The sequence below is a fragment of the Boleophthalmus pectinirostris genome, unplaced genomic scaffold (genome assembly GCF_026225935.1).
Source record: "Boleophthalmus pectinirostris isolate CB_2022bp ecotype Guang Dong unplaced genomic scaffold, ASM2622593v1 HiC_scaffold_13, whole genome shotgun sequence".
Classification (NCBI taxonomy): Eukaryota; Metazoa; Chordata; class Actinopteri; order Gobiiformes; family Gobiidae; genus Boleophthalmus; species Boleophthalmus pectinirostris.
Genome location: NW_026571036.1, coordinates 15,352,574 through 15,368,030, shown reverse-complemented (window position 1 = coordinate 15,368,030; position 15,457 = coordinate 15,352,574). Strand labels below are relative to the sequence as shown.

The following is a 15,457-nucleotide window of genomic DNA, read 5'->3' as shown; positions in this document are numbered from 1 at the left end:
TTAGGTATTTTGAAAACAGCTGATTCAATACAATTTGATGATCTTAGAACCAGTGTTGGGAGTAATGTATTATAAAAGTTATGTATTACAGTAATGCGTTGATTTTTGCTGTAACGCAGTAATGTAAGGCATTACAGGGGGAAAAATTGTAATATTTTACTCGGTACAAATGTGAGTAACGCGCGTTACAATGCTTTTTTTAACCTGGATTGAAGTGGTGGGTTTTTCTTCATAGAAATTCGCTAAAATCACCGTGAAATCAGCAGCGGTGAAACGCCGGAGACGCGGCCGGATAGACCTTCAGTTAACCGCGGGTGAAAGGACTGACCCAGAACTCTACGCTGTTTAGACCTGGTTTAGACCTGGTTTAGACCTGGGTCACTTCTGGTTTAGACCTGGCTTACAGTCGTCCCTCGCTCTAACGCGATTCACTTTTCGCGGTCTCGCTGTTTCGCTGATTTTTAGAATTTTTTTTTGTGCAATTTTGCATGCCTTTTGTTTTTAGTGTATGAACACGTATTGCGTTCCTCCCGCTGTGTCCTGATCGGCTAAGGGACTCCTGTCTCCTGTACAGTACAGTAGGCTACAGAATGTGTTCAGCTGCCAAATTTAAATAAATGTTCAATCTCTAGCAGTGTGACTCTGAAGTGCTGTATGTCTGCAAGTTTTCTCTCCGACAAAATCCACAACGTCGACGAAATGTTCTGCACCGACAAAGTCTCCTGCGCTCACACCCAAAAGACAGAGGACGATGCAAACCATCGCACAAAAAGTTGGACTTCTGGACACGTTGAAGGAAGGTAGAAGTTACGCGCTGTAGCAGAGTTTTGCACCGGGTCTTGTACCCGCAAATAGTTGCTGAAATCAGGACCGTGAGCCCGCGCAGCAGGGTGACAGCCGCTCTTACCTCAATGAGGTGCGGAGCAAAGCCGGTCCTTTCTCCTGCGGTCTCCTTCGAGCCCATGCTGACAGTGAGTCCTGTTTTAGTCCTAGTTCAGTTCTGGTTTAGTCCTGGTTCAGCTCTGGTTTAGTCCTGGTTTAGACCTTGTTTAGTCCTGGTTCAGTCCATATACGGCTCAAAAGTTCAGCTTTTTCGCAGTTATTTTGGTGAGAGTAACTTAAAGTAATGCAATAGTAATGTAATGCCTTACATTTTAAATGCAGTAATATTGTAATGTAACGAATTACTTTGAAATGACAGTAATAAGTAATAAATAACGCATTACAGTTTTAAAGTAACTTGCCCAACAGTGCTTAGAACAGCAACCTTTCACACTATTTTACTACTAGTAGGTCCAAATATATGCAGTAGAACACAAAACAATGTGCTATGTCTACAGGTGAAACCACAGAACAATATTTATGTATACAATAATATACATATGGCTTTGACCCAGAACACACAGCAGCAGCAGTGTACTTCACTTATCCTGGTTTAAAATAGTAGCAAATGTTTACACTGATCTCACTGCTGCAGATAGTGACAGGGACGCAAACATGTTCTTATATGATCACAAAGCTTGATTGTTGCTGTTTGTTGTATCTATTTTGCATAATACCATCTCTTTAAGTTAAAAGTTTAAATGAAATGAAATCTAATATAGTAACATGTTTTGCTGTCCCATTCAAACATAATTTGAGTGTGGCTTTGTAATTTTGCTGTATGCTTTGTAGAGCTTTCAGTTGAATTGAATAGTGTTTTGTCATCCTTGAGAAGGAAGCTTTAGTTGCCTGCCGCAGTCCTCCAGGTGTGCACACTGGTGTCTGTAGAGTGGTCCTCAGAGCGACAGAATCAGAGGAAGAATGGTTTAAGTGTGGATTAGGCCTAATCCTAGTCTCTCTGGGTCATTATCAGAGTGGATCCAGCACCACACTAGGCTCACTGTGGGCCGCTCTCACACACTGGCACCATGCCCAGTGCTGCATGGTTCTGGAGAGGAGAACGGATTCAATTTGACATTAAAAAAATATGTTTTCATAATATAATTTTAATGTCATTGTTTCAAATTTAGCGAAACAATGAAGATTCTGTTGCAAAGGAGCTAAACTGTCCCACCAACATCAAGAAAAATTCCCATTAATTTTACCATAGATGTTTTGGTTTTAATATACATTTTAGGAAATAAATGAATAGCATTTTTAAAACTTTGCTTTTAAATCTCTTCCTTTTTTCAAATCAAAATGCATTATGACAACTGAAATTCATACAAAACATGATTAACCCAAAGATATTTTTGAAAGAATGCTACGTAAGGTCTTATCTGCACAATTTCTCTGTGCTATATGGTGTGAGAAGTGAATGTACTGTGTTGTTTCTATACAGAAATGTCTTATTTTCTTAGTATACTGCCCTACAAAGTCAAAAGACCTTAACTCGCAAAAGTGAGAAACTGAGAAAAATTACTTAAAAGTTTCTGTATAACTGAATACAAAAGTGTATTTATTTAATGTGTTAAGATCCTGTGCCAAAGCCGCAACACAAAGAAGGAGGCAAGAAGTTACTCCCAAAATGAGATTAACTCATTTTTGACCAAACATTATGTTACGGCATTCTGCCTTTGTAGGACCGTAAAGCATTATACACTGTCAGGAGGAGTCATGGGTGACTACAGTGCAGCACCCAGAAATACTTCTACAGATCTTGATTTGTAAAAGTCCTCAAAATGTTGGCTATAACAGAACGCTGAAAACCATGAATAGGTAAATGGTGGAATCTATGCTCAAACCTTTATGCAGGAAGGCAAAAAGTCCTCACTACGCTCTGTACTACGGCATATGAAATCTACAGTATTCAGTGTTAGCTAATAAATAAACCACACATACAGAATATTGTCCTGGTTAACATAAAACAGCTGACATCACTGTAACTTCAGGTGCTTCCTCAGATCTGTGGTCCAGGTCTAAATGAGTCATGGAGCCACAGATACACATCAGCCTGCTAACACCCACCACTCTTCTGCTGTCTCATGGGACCTGTTGTAAGAATACCTCAAATGTTTCACAATATTTTTTTGTACAAATAAAGGTCAATGTAACTTTTGAAATAAGTACTAGAACCCTCTCCAGTGTTTTAAACTATTCACTCTCATACTGACTAACCAAGGACAAATGTGAGAGAACCAGCACACATTTTTCATCATTGGTAGAGCAGGCAGATCTACTGACCCACAGGTTGGCAGTGTGATTCTAGCTCCCATAGATGAATGCTGTTATTGTGTCCTTGGGCAAGACACTTAACCCACATAGCCCCTGTGTTTGTGTACACTGGTGTATGAATGTGTGTGTGAATGGGTCAGTGGTTCCTTGCTGTAAAGTGCTTTCAGTGCCTTGCAGCTGGAAACGTGCTATATACAAACGTGAACATTCTCACTGCCAGTCATTACAAATTAACAAAATGATAAAGAAATGTCAGTACACTACAGCAAGCATCATTATATTTAATCTCTGAAAGCCACAATGTGCACATTTTGAAGAGTGAAATATTGCTAAAGTAAATATAAACAATAATGCTGAAACAAAATTATGTCACAAAACCCAAGAGCATATTTAAACCACAAAAACTATTTTAAATCTACAATATAAAACAAACAAACAAAACAGCTGCAATAAATACATAGCAGAATGAAACACTTTAGTTTAGTTTGCATCTGTAATGAGTCATAGAAGTTAATTCAATCAACTGCAAAGAAATTGTACACATGATAAATAATGACCCCAGCTTTCATATATCGAATGATAAATCGATATAGTAAGTTCAGTGACAGGCATAATGGAAAGTTTTTAATAGATCATAAATATAAACTGGAAAGTCACATACTTACATACATAATAATTTTGCACATACAGATACTTTCTAAATGAGACCCCCAGAAAGTAGAGGCTATTTGATAAATGTTACAGAGCAACTTAAATATAAATAAAAGTCAAAGCTCAACTAATTTACAAAATTTGCTGGTATTTGTCCAATTATAAATTGACAAATACACCGTTATTTTGTTAAATGAAAGATCAAACTATGAAAGTATGATAAATATTTACTACAGGTACAAACAGAAAGCTGTCATATGCCCATATACTTGATGTTTCAAAATTGAGGTGGCACTCAAGAATATGCAGATTACCACAAGTGATTTCAAAACAGATCTGAACTTCCTGGTTAGACTCTATAAAAAAACTCTGCTCTGCCACAGAGCAGGCACCTCAACCACCAAAACCCTCTCTCTCTCTCATAATAATCACATTCATTAATCCAACATCAGGTATTTTGTCAAATATTTATATTATTAATTTTGCTTACAGTGCAAACTGTTGTTTCTGAGTTATTTGATGTAAATATCTATTCACAGGATGAAACTAACCTTGATGTTCCTTGTCTTCGGCATGGTGGTGATGATGGCTGAGCCAGGAGAAGGTTTCTTTCACAAAATCATACAAGGAGGTGAGTATTTAAACATTTTATTTGTCATGAATTTATCTATGAACTGTCCAAGTAATTATTATTCAAACTGTATATTACTGTTGTTTATGAACATAGTACACTTTTAATGTGAGAAGTACCAGGGTTCACTTTCAAACCTGTGGTAGAACTGTAAATGAAAAAGTTACTTCTGGTATTGTTTGGCCTTGGAGCCCCAGCGCCTTATGCTCATTTTGGATGTACCACTGCAGATGCCTAAAAATGACAAACCCAAATGCGAACCTTAACCATAACCTAGCATGTGCCTAAACCTGACCTAAATGCTAACTTTAACCATTTCCTTGTTAATTGATAACTAACGTTTTCCTCAAGAGGGGCTTGAAAATATCTGCAGCCAGACACTCACTAAAGATAGTATTTAGGTATTCCTGATTGAATAATTACATTACATTTTACATTTTTCACCAAAGACAAGTGTATACATAAGCCTTTACGCATTGGGCATTTATCTAAAGAGTTAAGAGTCTGAATCTAAATTGTGTTTTTTCCTTTTCTTAGTTGGTCGCTGTGTCCACGGGTAAGACTTAATTTACTCTTTAATATAAACATTGTAAGATTGTATGGTATTGTGCTTTGACTCCGTTTTCTGTATGACCCTTTTCAGGGTGTTCCAAGGAAAAGACAGAGCAGATGATCAGGATCTGCAGATGTATATGGATAAGCAGCAGGACTACCCCGACGCCCCGAATACCTCCAAGTGACCGCTGTTACTTATGTTACAATAAAGCGCATTACAAAAGGCTATGGCATGTTTTCTTGAATGTTGTTCATGAATGCTGTCATGTTGCAAAAGTGGGGAGACAGGATATAGTTCTAGACCATAATGTCTTTGTAAAGTGTTTGGTTGTGGCTGTGCAGAGTATAAAGATCTTTTAATGTTTTGTAACCAAGGTATTTTGCAAATATTTTCTAAAGACAGAGATCACTCCACACACGAGGGTTCCTCAACTGGGGTCATGTAATTCAGATACACATCAGGCTGCTAACAAAGATAATGTTCAATCTTCTGCTTTCTCATCTAACTGTTGCAAAATGCAAAAATGACAGCGTAAAATTATAACAGTCAATTATAAAAACCTTTACAGTAATGTAAGCCAATGCAAAGTCTTAGTGATGGTTCACAGAGTAATAGATGCACTATAGATCAAGTAAGCAGAGAAAAGTAGCCTTACCATGTTGTACTATGATACCTTCTATTGTCACTTGTGTACAGGTACATTGCATTGACTAATACTTTTCATTCACTTATTCAAGTAAAAATACTGGAGGATCTGCTAATACCTCATAAACTACATGTAGACCATGAAATTTGCACTGATAGTCAAGACTCTAAAAGGCACGGTATTGGCTATAGACCACTTACAATGAAGTGTAGTTTGAATACAAGTACTCTGATTCTGTGTGCTTTCAAGATGAAGTACTTCACACTATTTTTGGTGTTGTCATTCGTGGCCATAATCCCTGAGCCTAGAGATGCCTTCATTGGCCATATAATTTCAAGGGACTTTCAAGGTAAAATGAAAGAGAAAAAAAGAACATATTTAGCTACATAAAATCTGATTTAGTGATTGTTAACATATCAAGTCTTTTTTCATTCACAGTTGAGAGTAACATTATTCAGTTAGTATTCCAGTTGTAGTTAGTTAATTTATACATTATTGGTCCAATAAACAGATGATATTTTAATATATGTCAATTATTTTAATATTTGACAAGTGAAGTTAAAGTTATGGAACTTGAATAACAAGCACCCCAAATCACAAGGACTAGTTTAAAGCTGTACTGTGTAACTTTTCAGGTTGGTGTACTGCTATCATGGGGTTGCTTTGCTTGTAATGTTCCACAATATGGTATTAAATCTACACAAATTGCCCAAAACGAACTTAAAAACATGCATTTTTATTGTGAGTAGAGTCATGTCTTCCCAGATCTCACTTGGAGATTGGAACGTTTAAAGCCATTCTGTTAAACTGGCCCAACTGATCATAGGAAATACTTTTTACAGCAAATGTAAATAATTCTACCACTATAACCTCAACATTCAGACCTAAAATTTTTGTTCCAAGCCTTATTAAAGATCAGGCAGTGACTCTGTCATAACTACAGCAAATGCACTGGTCTGAATCACTCTTTCGCCCTCCACTTCAGATATGTTTCAAGGTGTGGCTCTTGGTGAAAAAATATTGGAGACCCCTGTATAAATGATATAAAACACTAACATTTAGGATATACAATACTTCATTTGTACAAAAACAGCATATCTGACCTGACAAAACATAAAAATATTTATCTTTCATGTGTTCTAACCAAGGTGTAATGCACACATATATGATCAATGGGAATTTATTTAATGCACTCATTTCTATGGCACAATTTATGTATCAGACCCCCTCACTTTGTAGTTATTTCCATATTGTAAAGAAGGGCATTTGATTACTTTTCCTTGTGCATTCAGAAATAGCATTCAAATGTTAGACAAGAACACTTACAGTACGCTTAAAAATTTTGTCCAGCAGTGCAATATATTGAATGTTTTAAAATGAAAGATTACGGCCTCAAAATTAATACATCTGCATCTCCAAGATCCTAAAAACATATAAAAAGCACAGATCACTCCAGACACGAATGTTACTCAACGGTGTCTGAATTTGAACTGTCATGATGCTCAGATACACATCAGGCCGCTAACAAAGATAATACCCAAACTCCTGCTTTCTCATCTAACTGTTATAAAATGCAAAAATGTCTACACCAAAATTGCTTAGCATCTCATTATAACAGCCTTTACAGTAGTGTAAGACAAACAATGGCATAACAAAACCTTTATAATGGTACAAAAAGTAATAGTTACATAGTAGCTTTACCATATTGTACTATGGCATCTTCTATTGACACTTGTGTAAGGGCACACTACATTGACTAATCTGACCACTATGAAACAGCATGGCAACTGGGCACAGTTTTGTGACTTGGAAAATTCTAATCTTCCTCATTTTAATCTATTTAAAAGTAAGTCTCTGCCACTCCTGGCATCACAAGCCACAAGACTGCTCCTGCATTTCTTTCAGAGTTATTCCTTCACTCATTCAGGTATGGCATTAAAACATAACAAACTACATAACTAACATGCAAAACTAACTTTGTGAAGGTTTCTTTCTGCCTCTTCTACCCCTCCTTTCCCTGCTCCCTCTTCCCTTCTCTCACCTTATCTGGCTTTTCCTGGGCGGGTCCCCAATTCATCTCACCTGCTGAGCTCCACTCCTGATCCTCGTCAAGTAATCATCTCCTGCAATAAAAGACCTGCTGACCTGCTCTCCAGTGCCAGATCGTTCCATCAACCAAGTGGTGAACAACTCAGGGGTTTTTTTTGTGTTTTTGAGCGTTTGAGAAGATTTTTGACTCTTACCTGTGTTCTTTTATCCATTCCCCAGTTCTTCCGTTTTGGAGCCAGCCTCATCCCGTTACCACTAGTTTCTGTAAGCCTCCGGTCAGCCTCCATCTCCACAGACCTCCCATCTGCAGCCAACCCGGACCCGTCCTGCCTCCCCTGGAATCTATTCCCCCCGCCAAGACTATTTTGTGAATAAAATACTTTTTTTCCCTCTCTGCATATTTGGGTCCGACCAGTGATTCTTTAACAAACTTCATCACAAATACCTGTAATATGAGTTTTTGTTTTCAGAGGATGAGGGGCCCCATTGTCTTCCTTACTCTGGCTCTGGTCATCATGTCCATGACTGAACCTGCAGAGGGCTGGGCGCATCGTGTCATTAAGGGACGTATGTGTCTTAATGTTTTGTTCTTTACAATGAACACACATTCATTATATATTTCATTTTTCATACATTATTATTACTTACATTAATCACTGTTTGTGTACTGAAGCAACCACAGAGCTTTATGAAGATGGCACAGTGCATAATTCCATGGAAACAGAGAGTTAAAACTATAATTTGGAACATTCCTCTATGCAACTACTAGTATATAACGCAAACATTGCCACAAGAAGTTTAAGCTTCAGTTCATTTTTCTCAGTGTCTTCATAAATCATTATATAGATGATAACATTCCTGGTCTAATAATTCACTGACAAATATACAATTCTTCAAAAAAGAACAAAACAAGGCACCCATGCAGGGTTTACTGATCCAGACAACAGGTTGTGTTGTAAAACATATCTGTATTGCATTATGTTTATTTGTAATAATGGATGAGAAAAATAACTTCACGTTTTAATTTTTTCCACACTTAGTTCATGGATTTGCACATGGGTAAGACTGCCATAATTCACGCTTTCATAAAAGCATTGTAAATTATGTATTAAGTATGCTTTGTAACATGTTTCTAATGTGATCAGGTTTCTCGGCAAAGCTGATGATCAGCAGAACATGCAGGAGGTGTTGGTGGAAAAACGCTCACCGGACGACTACCAAGCGCCAGACAACACCAAGTGATCGATGTTACTTCTGTACTTCATTACTCAAATCTAATCTCATCAATCAAGTCTAAAGACGTCAATAAAGAGCATTTACAAAAGGCATTACAAAATGTTCTGTTTGAACGTTTTTGAAAAATACTTATTTATACTTAACATATCATAGAAGAATGCATTATGATAATTATTATCCTTAAGTAGATTTTAAAGCAAATAAATGCTCTTCCAGAGTACAACTTTTCATTAAATTTATTCAAGTAAAAATACTGGGAAGATTTGGTAATACCCCACAAACTACATGTAGACCATGAAATCTGCATTTTGATTACACAACACCACCATGCACATGAAACCACAAAGTCAAGACTACAAAAGGCATGGCATTGGCTATAGACCACTTACAATGAAGTGTAGTTTGAATACAAGTACTCTGATTCTGTGTGCTTTCAAGATGAAGTACTTCACACTATTTTTGGTGGTGTCATTCGTGGCCATAATCCCTGAGCCTAGAGATGCCTTCATTGGCCATATAATTTCAAGGGACTTTCAAGGTAAAATGAAAGAGAAAAAAAGAACATATTTAGCTACATAAAATCTGATTTAGTGATTGTTAACATATCAAGTCTTTTTTCATTCACAGTTGAGAGTAACATTATTCAGTTAGTATTCCAGTTGTAGTTAGTTAATTTATACATTATTGGTCCAATAAACAGATGATATTTTAATATATGTCAATTATTTTAATATTTGACAAGTGAAGTTAAAGTTATGGAACTTGAATAACAAGCACCCCAAATCATAAGGACTAGTTTAAAGCTGTACTGTGTAACTTTTCAGGTTGGTGTACTGCTATCATGGGGTTGCTTTGCTTGTAATGTTCCACAATATGGTATTAAATCTACACAAATTGCCCAAAACGAACTTAAAAACATGCATTTTTATTGTGAGTAGAGTCACGTCTTCACAGATCTCACTTGGAGATTGGAACGTTTAAAGCCATTCTGTTAAACTGGCCCAACTGATCATAGAAAATACTTTTTACAGCAAATGTAAATAATTCTACCACTATAACCTCAACATTCAGACCTAAAATTTTTGTTCCAAGCCTTATTAAAGATCAGGCAGTGACTCTGTCATAACTACAGCAAATGCACCGGTCTGAATCACTCTTTCGCCCTCCACTTCAGATATGTTTCAAGGTGTGGCTCTTGGTGAAAAAATATTGGAGACCCCTGTTATAAATGATATAAAACACTAACATTTAGGATATACAATACTTCATTTGTACAAAAACAGCATATCTGACCTGACAAAACATAAAAATATTTATCTTTCATGTGTTCTAACCAAGGTGTAATGCACACATATATGATCAATGGGAATTTATTTAATGCACTCATTTCTATGGCACAATTTATGTATCAGACCCCCTCACTTTGTAGTTATTTCCATATTGTAAAGAAGGGCATTTGATTACTTTTCCTTGTGCATTCAGAAATAGCATTCAAATGTTAGACAAGAACACTTACAGTACGCTTAAAAATTTTGTCCAGCAGTGCAATATATTGAATGTTTTAAAATGAAAGATTACGGCCTCAAAATTAATACATCTGCATCTCCAAGATCCTAAAAACATATAAAAAAGCACAGATCACTCCAGACACGAATGTTACTCAACGGTGTCTGAATTTGAACTGTCATGATGCTCAGATACACATCAGGCCGCTAACAAAGATAATACCCAAACTCCTGCTTTCTCATCTAACTGTTATAAAATGCAAAAATGTCTACACCAAAATTGCTTAGCATCTCATTATAACAGCCTTTACAGTAGTGTAAGACAAACAATGGCATAACAAAACCTTTATAATGGTACAAAAAGTAATAGTTACATAGTAGCTTTACCATATTGTACTATGGCATCTTCTATTGACACTTGTGTAAGGGCACACTACATTGACTAATCTGACCACTATGAAACAGCATGGCAACTGGGCACAGTTTTGTGACTTGCAAAATTCTAATCTTCCTCATTTTAATCTATTTAAAAGTAAGTCTCTGCCACTCCTGGCATCACAAGCCACAAGACTGCTCCTGCATTTCTTTCAGAGTTATTCCTTCACTCATTCAGGTATGGCATTAAAACATAACAAACTACATAACTAACATGCAAAACTAACTTCATCACAAATACCTGTAATATGAGTTTTTGTTTTCAGAGGATGAGGGGCCCCATTGTCTTCCTTACTCTGGCTCTGGTCATCATGTCCATGACTGAACCTGCAGAGGCCTGGCTGAATCATCTTCTTAACGGAGGTATGTGTCTTAATGTTTTGTTCTTTACAATGAACACACAGTCATTATATATTTCATTTTTCATACATTATTATTACTTACATTAATCACCGTTTGTGCACTGAAGCAACCACAGAGCTTTCTGGAGATGGCACAGTGCATAATTCCATGGAAACAGAGAGTTAAAACTATAATTTGGAACATTCCTCTATGCAACTACTAGTATATAACGCAAACATTTCCACAAGAAGTTTAAGCTTCAGTTCATTTTTCTCAGTGTCTTCATAAATCATTATATAGATGATAACATTCCTGGTCTAATAATTCACTGACAAATATACAATTCTTCAAAAAAGAACAAAACAAGGCACCCATGCAGGGTTTACTGATCCAGACAACAGGTTGTGTTGTAAAACATATCTGTATTGCATTATGTTTATTTGTAATAATGGATGACAAAAATAACTTCACTTTTTAATTTTTTCCACACTTAGTTCATGGATTTGCACATGGGTAAGACTGCCATAATTCACCCTTTCGTAAAAGCATTGTAAATTATGTATTAAGTATGCTTTGTAACATGTTTCTAATGTGATCAGGCTTCTCGGCAAAGCTGATGATCAGCAGAACATGCAGGAGGTGTTGGTGGAAAAACGCTCACCGGACGACTACCAAGCGCCAGACAACACCAAGTGATCGATGTTACTTCTGTACTTCATCATTACTCAAATCTAATCTCATCAATCAAGTCTAAAGACGTCAATAAAGAGCATTTACAAAAGGCATTACAAAATGTTCTGTTTGAATGTTTTTGAAAAATACTTATTTATACTTAACATATCATAGAAGAATGCATTATGATAATTATTATCCTTAAGTAGATTTTAAAGCAAATAAATGCTCTTCCAGAGTACAACTTTTCATTAATTTATTCAAGTAAAAATACTGGGAAGATTTGGTAATACCCCACAAACTACATGTAGACCATGAAATCTGCATTTTGATTACACAACACCACCATGCACATGAAACCACAAAGTCAAGACTACAAAAGGCATGGCATTGGCTATAGACCACTTACAATGAAGTGTAGTTTGAATACAAGTACTCTGATTCTGTGTGCTTTCAAGATGAAGTACTTCACACTATTTTTGGTGTTGTCATTGGTGGCCATAATCCCTGAGCCTTGAGATGCCTTTATTGGCCATATAATTTCAGGAGATTTTTGGAAACCTGGTAAAATGAAAGGGAAATAAAGAAAATATTTAACAATAAAAAATGTTAAATCTGGTTTTGTAATTGTTAATATATCATTTCTATTTTCATTCAAGTTCCTGAAAGGCCCTTTGAGGTGTGCATACCATTTATAATTATTTATACATTATTGGTCCACAAATTATATTTTAACATTTGACAAGTAAAGTTTGACAAGCAGCTCTAATCATAAAGACTAGTTAAGTACGGTCAGAAAGCAGCAGTTAAGTTAAAACAGCTAACAGCAAGAATCAAAGAAAGAATCTAGAAAGTCTTTCAATAAGTCTCAGCATACAAAAGATTTTCATTTCTCATTTCATGTCTCACTTGACTTGTCCTTGCATGTAAAACCACAAAATTTAATGATTATGTGACATGTGTTAAAATAAAAAATAAATAAAACACAACTGCTTCTTTCATAATACCTGGTGGAGTTGTAACTTTTTCACTTGTTTTTTGCATTTTTTAATGTCTATGGCTAAATACAAATTAAAACTATATGTAATAAAAAAAAATTGCATCACTACACTAAAGTGGTACTACAGTTGAATGAATGAATAATGTTGTAAATACAATATGTTGTCATTTCCAGCTTTTCCATCTGGATTTACAGCAAGAAACACAGGCATTCTGACCTCTCCACAGATCTGACCTGTAACTTGGTCTGGTTTGGTTTCCATGAACATAGAAACGTTTAAAGCCATTCTGTTTAATTCAGTGTTCAAAGCAATGACATCTCCATGGAGAAAAGCAGGTGATGGACCCTCTACCAGAAAAGTTACGCAATGCACCTTTAAGGATAATAGAAGTAGGCATAAAGCTGGTATGTTCATGCTTTAACTAATTCCTGCTTCACCAAATCAGTGACATCCAAGGCCAAATAAAAAAAGTTTTATCCCAGTTTCTTAACATATGCAATCCAAACCCAGATCTTACTGAGACGGTTGTTGCCATCAGAGAAAAAATGAACCAAAATGTTGAGATGAAAACAAAGTGTCCAAATATCACCTCCAATTTAAAGATGCAATATGTAACTTTTCTGGTGGAGAGTACATCACGAGCCAGTCTTCATGGAGAGGTTATTACTTAGCCTGGAATGTCCCACAGTATGGCACAGAGACAACCAGGCCATGTTACAGGTTTGATCTGTGGAGAGGAGACATTACTCACAGTATTTTTCATTGTGATTTTTGTTAGCGATAAAAACACCTGTAATTCAGTAAGAATAATTTTTAAGATAGAAAGGTTTAAGGTTTAAGATAGAAAGGTTTAATGCCATACTGTGGAACATACCAGGCAAAGCAGTAACCATATAATAATATAATGATACATCTCACTCCTACTCATTAAAACAGGGATCACAAAGTAGCACAATAAATACAATGTATGAAATGATGTGAAAAATTTAAAAAACAATTATGCAATTATGTATCAAGATCATGTGAAATCTTCTTTAGAAATTAATTGTTTAGACATGAATGTGTTAGTTTGGCAACACATCCTTGCAAAACGTCTTACCATAAAAGGCAGACAAAAGCATGTAAGCATAAAGCATGAGGATATAAAAGGCACCAGTGCTCACTTTAGGTCAGTGAAGACACTCAACTGAGACAAGAGGATTTGAAGAGACAAGGTAAGAGACAAAGATGTCTATATCTGCAATAAAAATGTACAATTGTGGAAATAAAAATATCATATACTAAGTTAATAGAAGTTTTTTTAGCAGGATGAAGTGTGTGTGGCTGTTCCTGGTCCTGGCGATGGTGATGGTGATGGTGGGGCCTGGAGATGCCCGTTTCTCTCGTTTCAAGTACATGCGCAAAAAAATAAAGCAGGCCTGGAAGGGTAAAGCTGACTTTTTATACTAAAAAGGCTAAAACACTTATATAAATGTATTTATTAATTGTTTATAAAGGTGCACTAAGTAACTTTTCTAACCCTAACCCTACCACATGTTCCAGTGTATGGATAAAAAAATAATAAAAAATCAATCAATTATAAGTATTTTTGTTTCTCAAAATACACTGAAAAACATGCATTCTTACTGTGACTGGAGTCGCCTCTCTAGAGAATTGTGTCACCAGTTTGTCTCCATGGAGAAAGAGAAGTTTAATGCCATACTGTGGAACATTCCAGGCAATATCAACATTTTCAGGAGACAAGCAAGTGACAAACTCTTGACTAAAAAAGTTACAAGTGAACTTTTGAGAATTTACTCACATCAACAAAACTACAAAGTACTTTCTCTTAGGGCTTTTACAAGAAAAACTAATATAACTTTTTTTTAATTGACAATTGTCATCATCAGAATCCAGACGTATGAAAGATTTTGAGAAGATGAAAAAACGGTAAGTATGGCAACAACATTAGCAGTTACATTATTTTGTTGCGATATTTAAATATTTTGTGCTCTCTTAAGATATGGGCCTAACTGGCAGGACCAACAGCAGCCTTCAGTCCCAGAACCTGCCCCACAAGAACCTGCCCCACAAGAACAAGCCCCAGAAGAACAAGCCCCAGAAGAGGCAGCAAACGAAGAAATTATATTCTTTTAAACATATACAAAATGCCGCAAGAATCACTGGTACACTGGTACACAGGAGATGTCACAAATTTTAAAGCTTCAGCATCTGAATAAACGAAAACATTGCAAACTCATGTGTACTTGTTGTTAACTTGACAGACCATACTTCACTATGCCTCACTACTATTTTGATGTTTTTAATTGTCTATATGTGGAAGAGGAAAGAGAGGAAAGTAGATGTTAATAGTATAAATGTTAGTCCTTCAGTTTTCATCTTAACTTTTTAAATGTAGATCTCACTTTTTTATCAGACATTAATTAAAGATGTGTAGGAGATATTGCTAATTAACCAAATGGAAAATAAAATTCTAATCTGTTCTCTGTATCACCTGTTTTGACACATTACTCCATCAAAATCTATTGAGTTTTTAGTGCAGTTTTGCTATTAAAGGCGTTCACCATTCATATGTTT

General features: G+C 35.9%; 1 protein-coding gene and 2 long non-coding RNA genes across 5 annotated transcripts in view; 2 read left to right on the top strand and 1 right to left on the bottom strand.

Moving 5' to 3' along the window:
* LOC110156338 (exostosin-1) overlaps positions 1–15,457 on the bottom strand; it is a 181,940-nt gene that overhangs the window by 70,690 nt on the left and 95,793 nt on the right. The window lies entirely within an intron of this gene.
* Positions 7,481–9,025, top strand: LOC129407714 (uncharacterized). Its single transcript, XR_008631688.1, has 4 exons — positions 7,481–7,567; positions 8,160–8,256; positions 8,730–8,748; positions 8,835–9,025. It is a non-coding gene; the product is annotated as an uncharacterized LOC129407714 (long non-coding RNA).
* LOC129407713 (uncharacterized) lies at positions 10,970–12,000 on the top strand. Its single transcript, XR_008631687.1, has 4 exons — positions 10,970–11,043; positions 11,132–11,228; positions 11,702–11,720; positions 11,807–12,000. It is a non-coding gene; the product is annotated as an uncharacterized LOC129407713 (long non-coding RNA).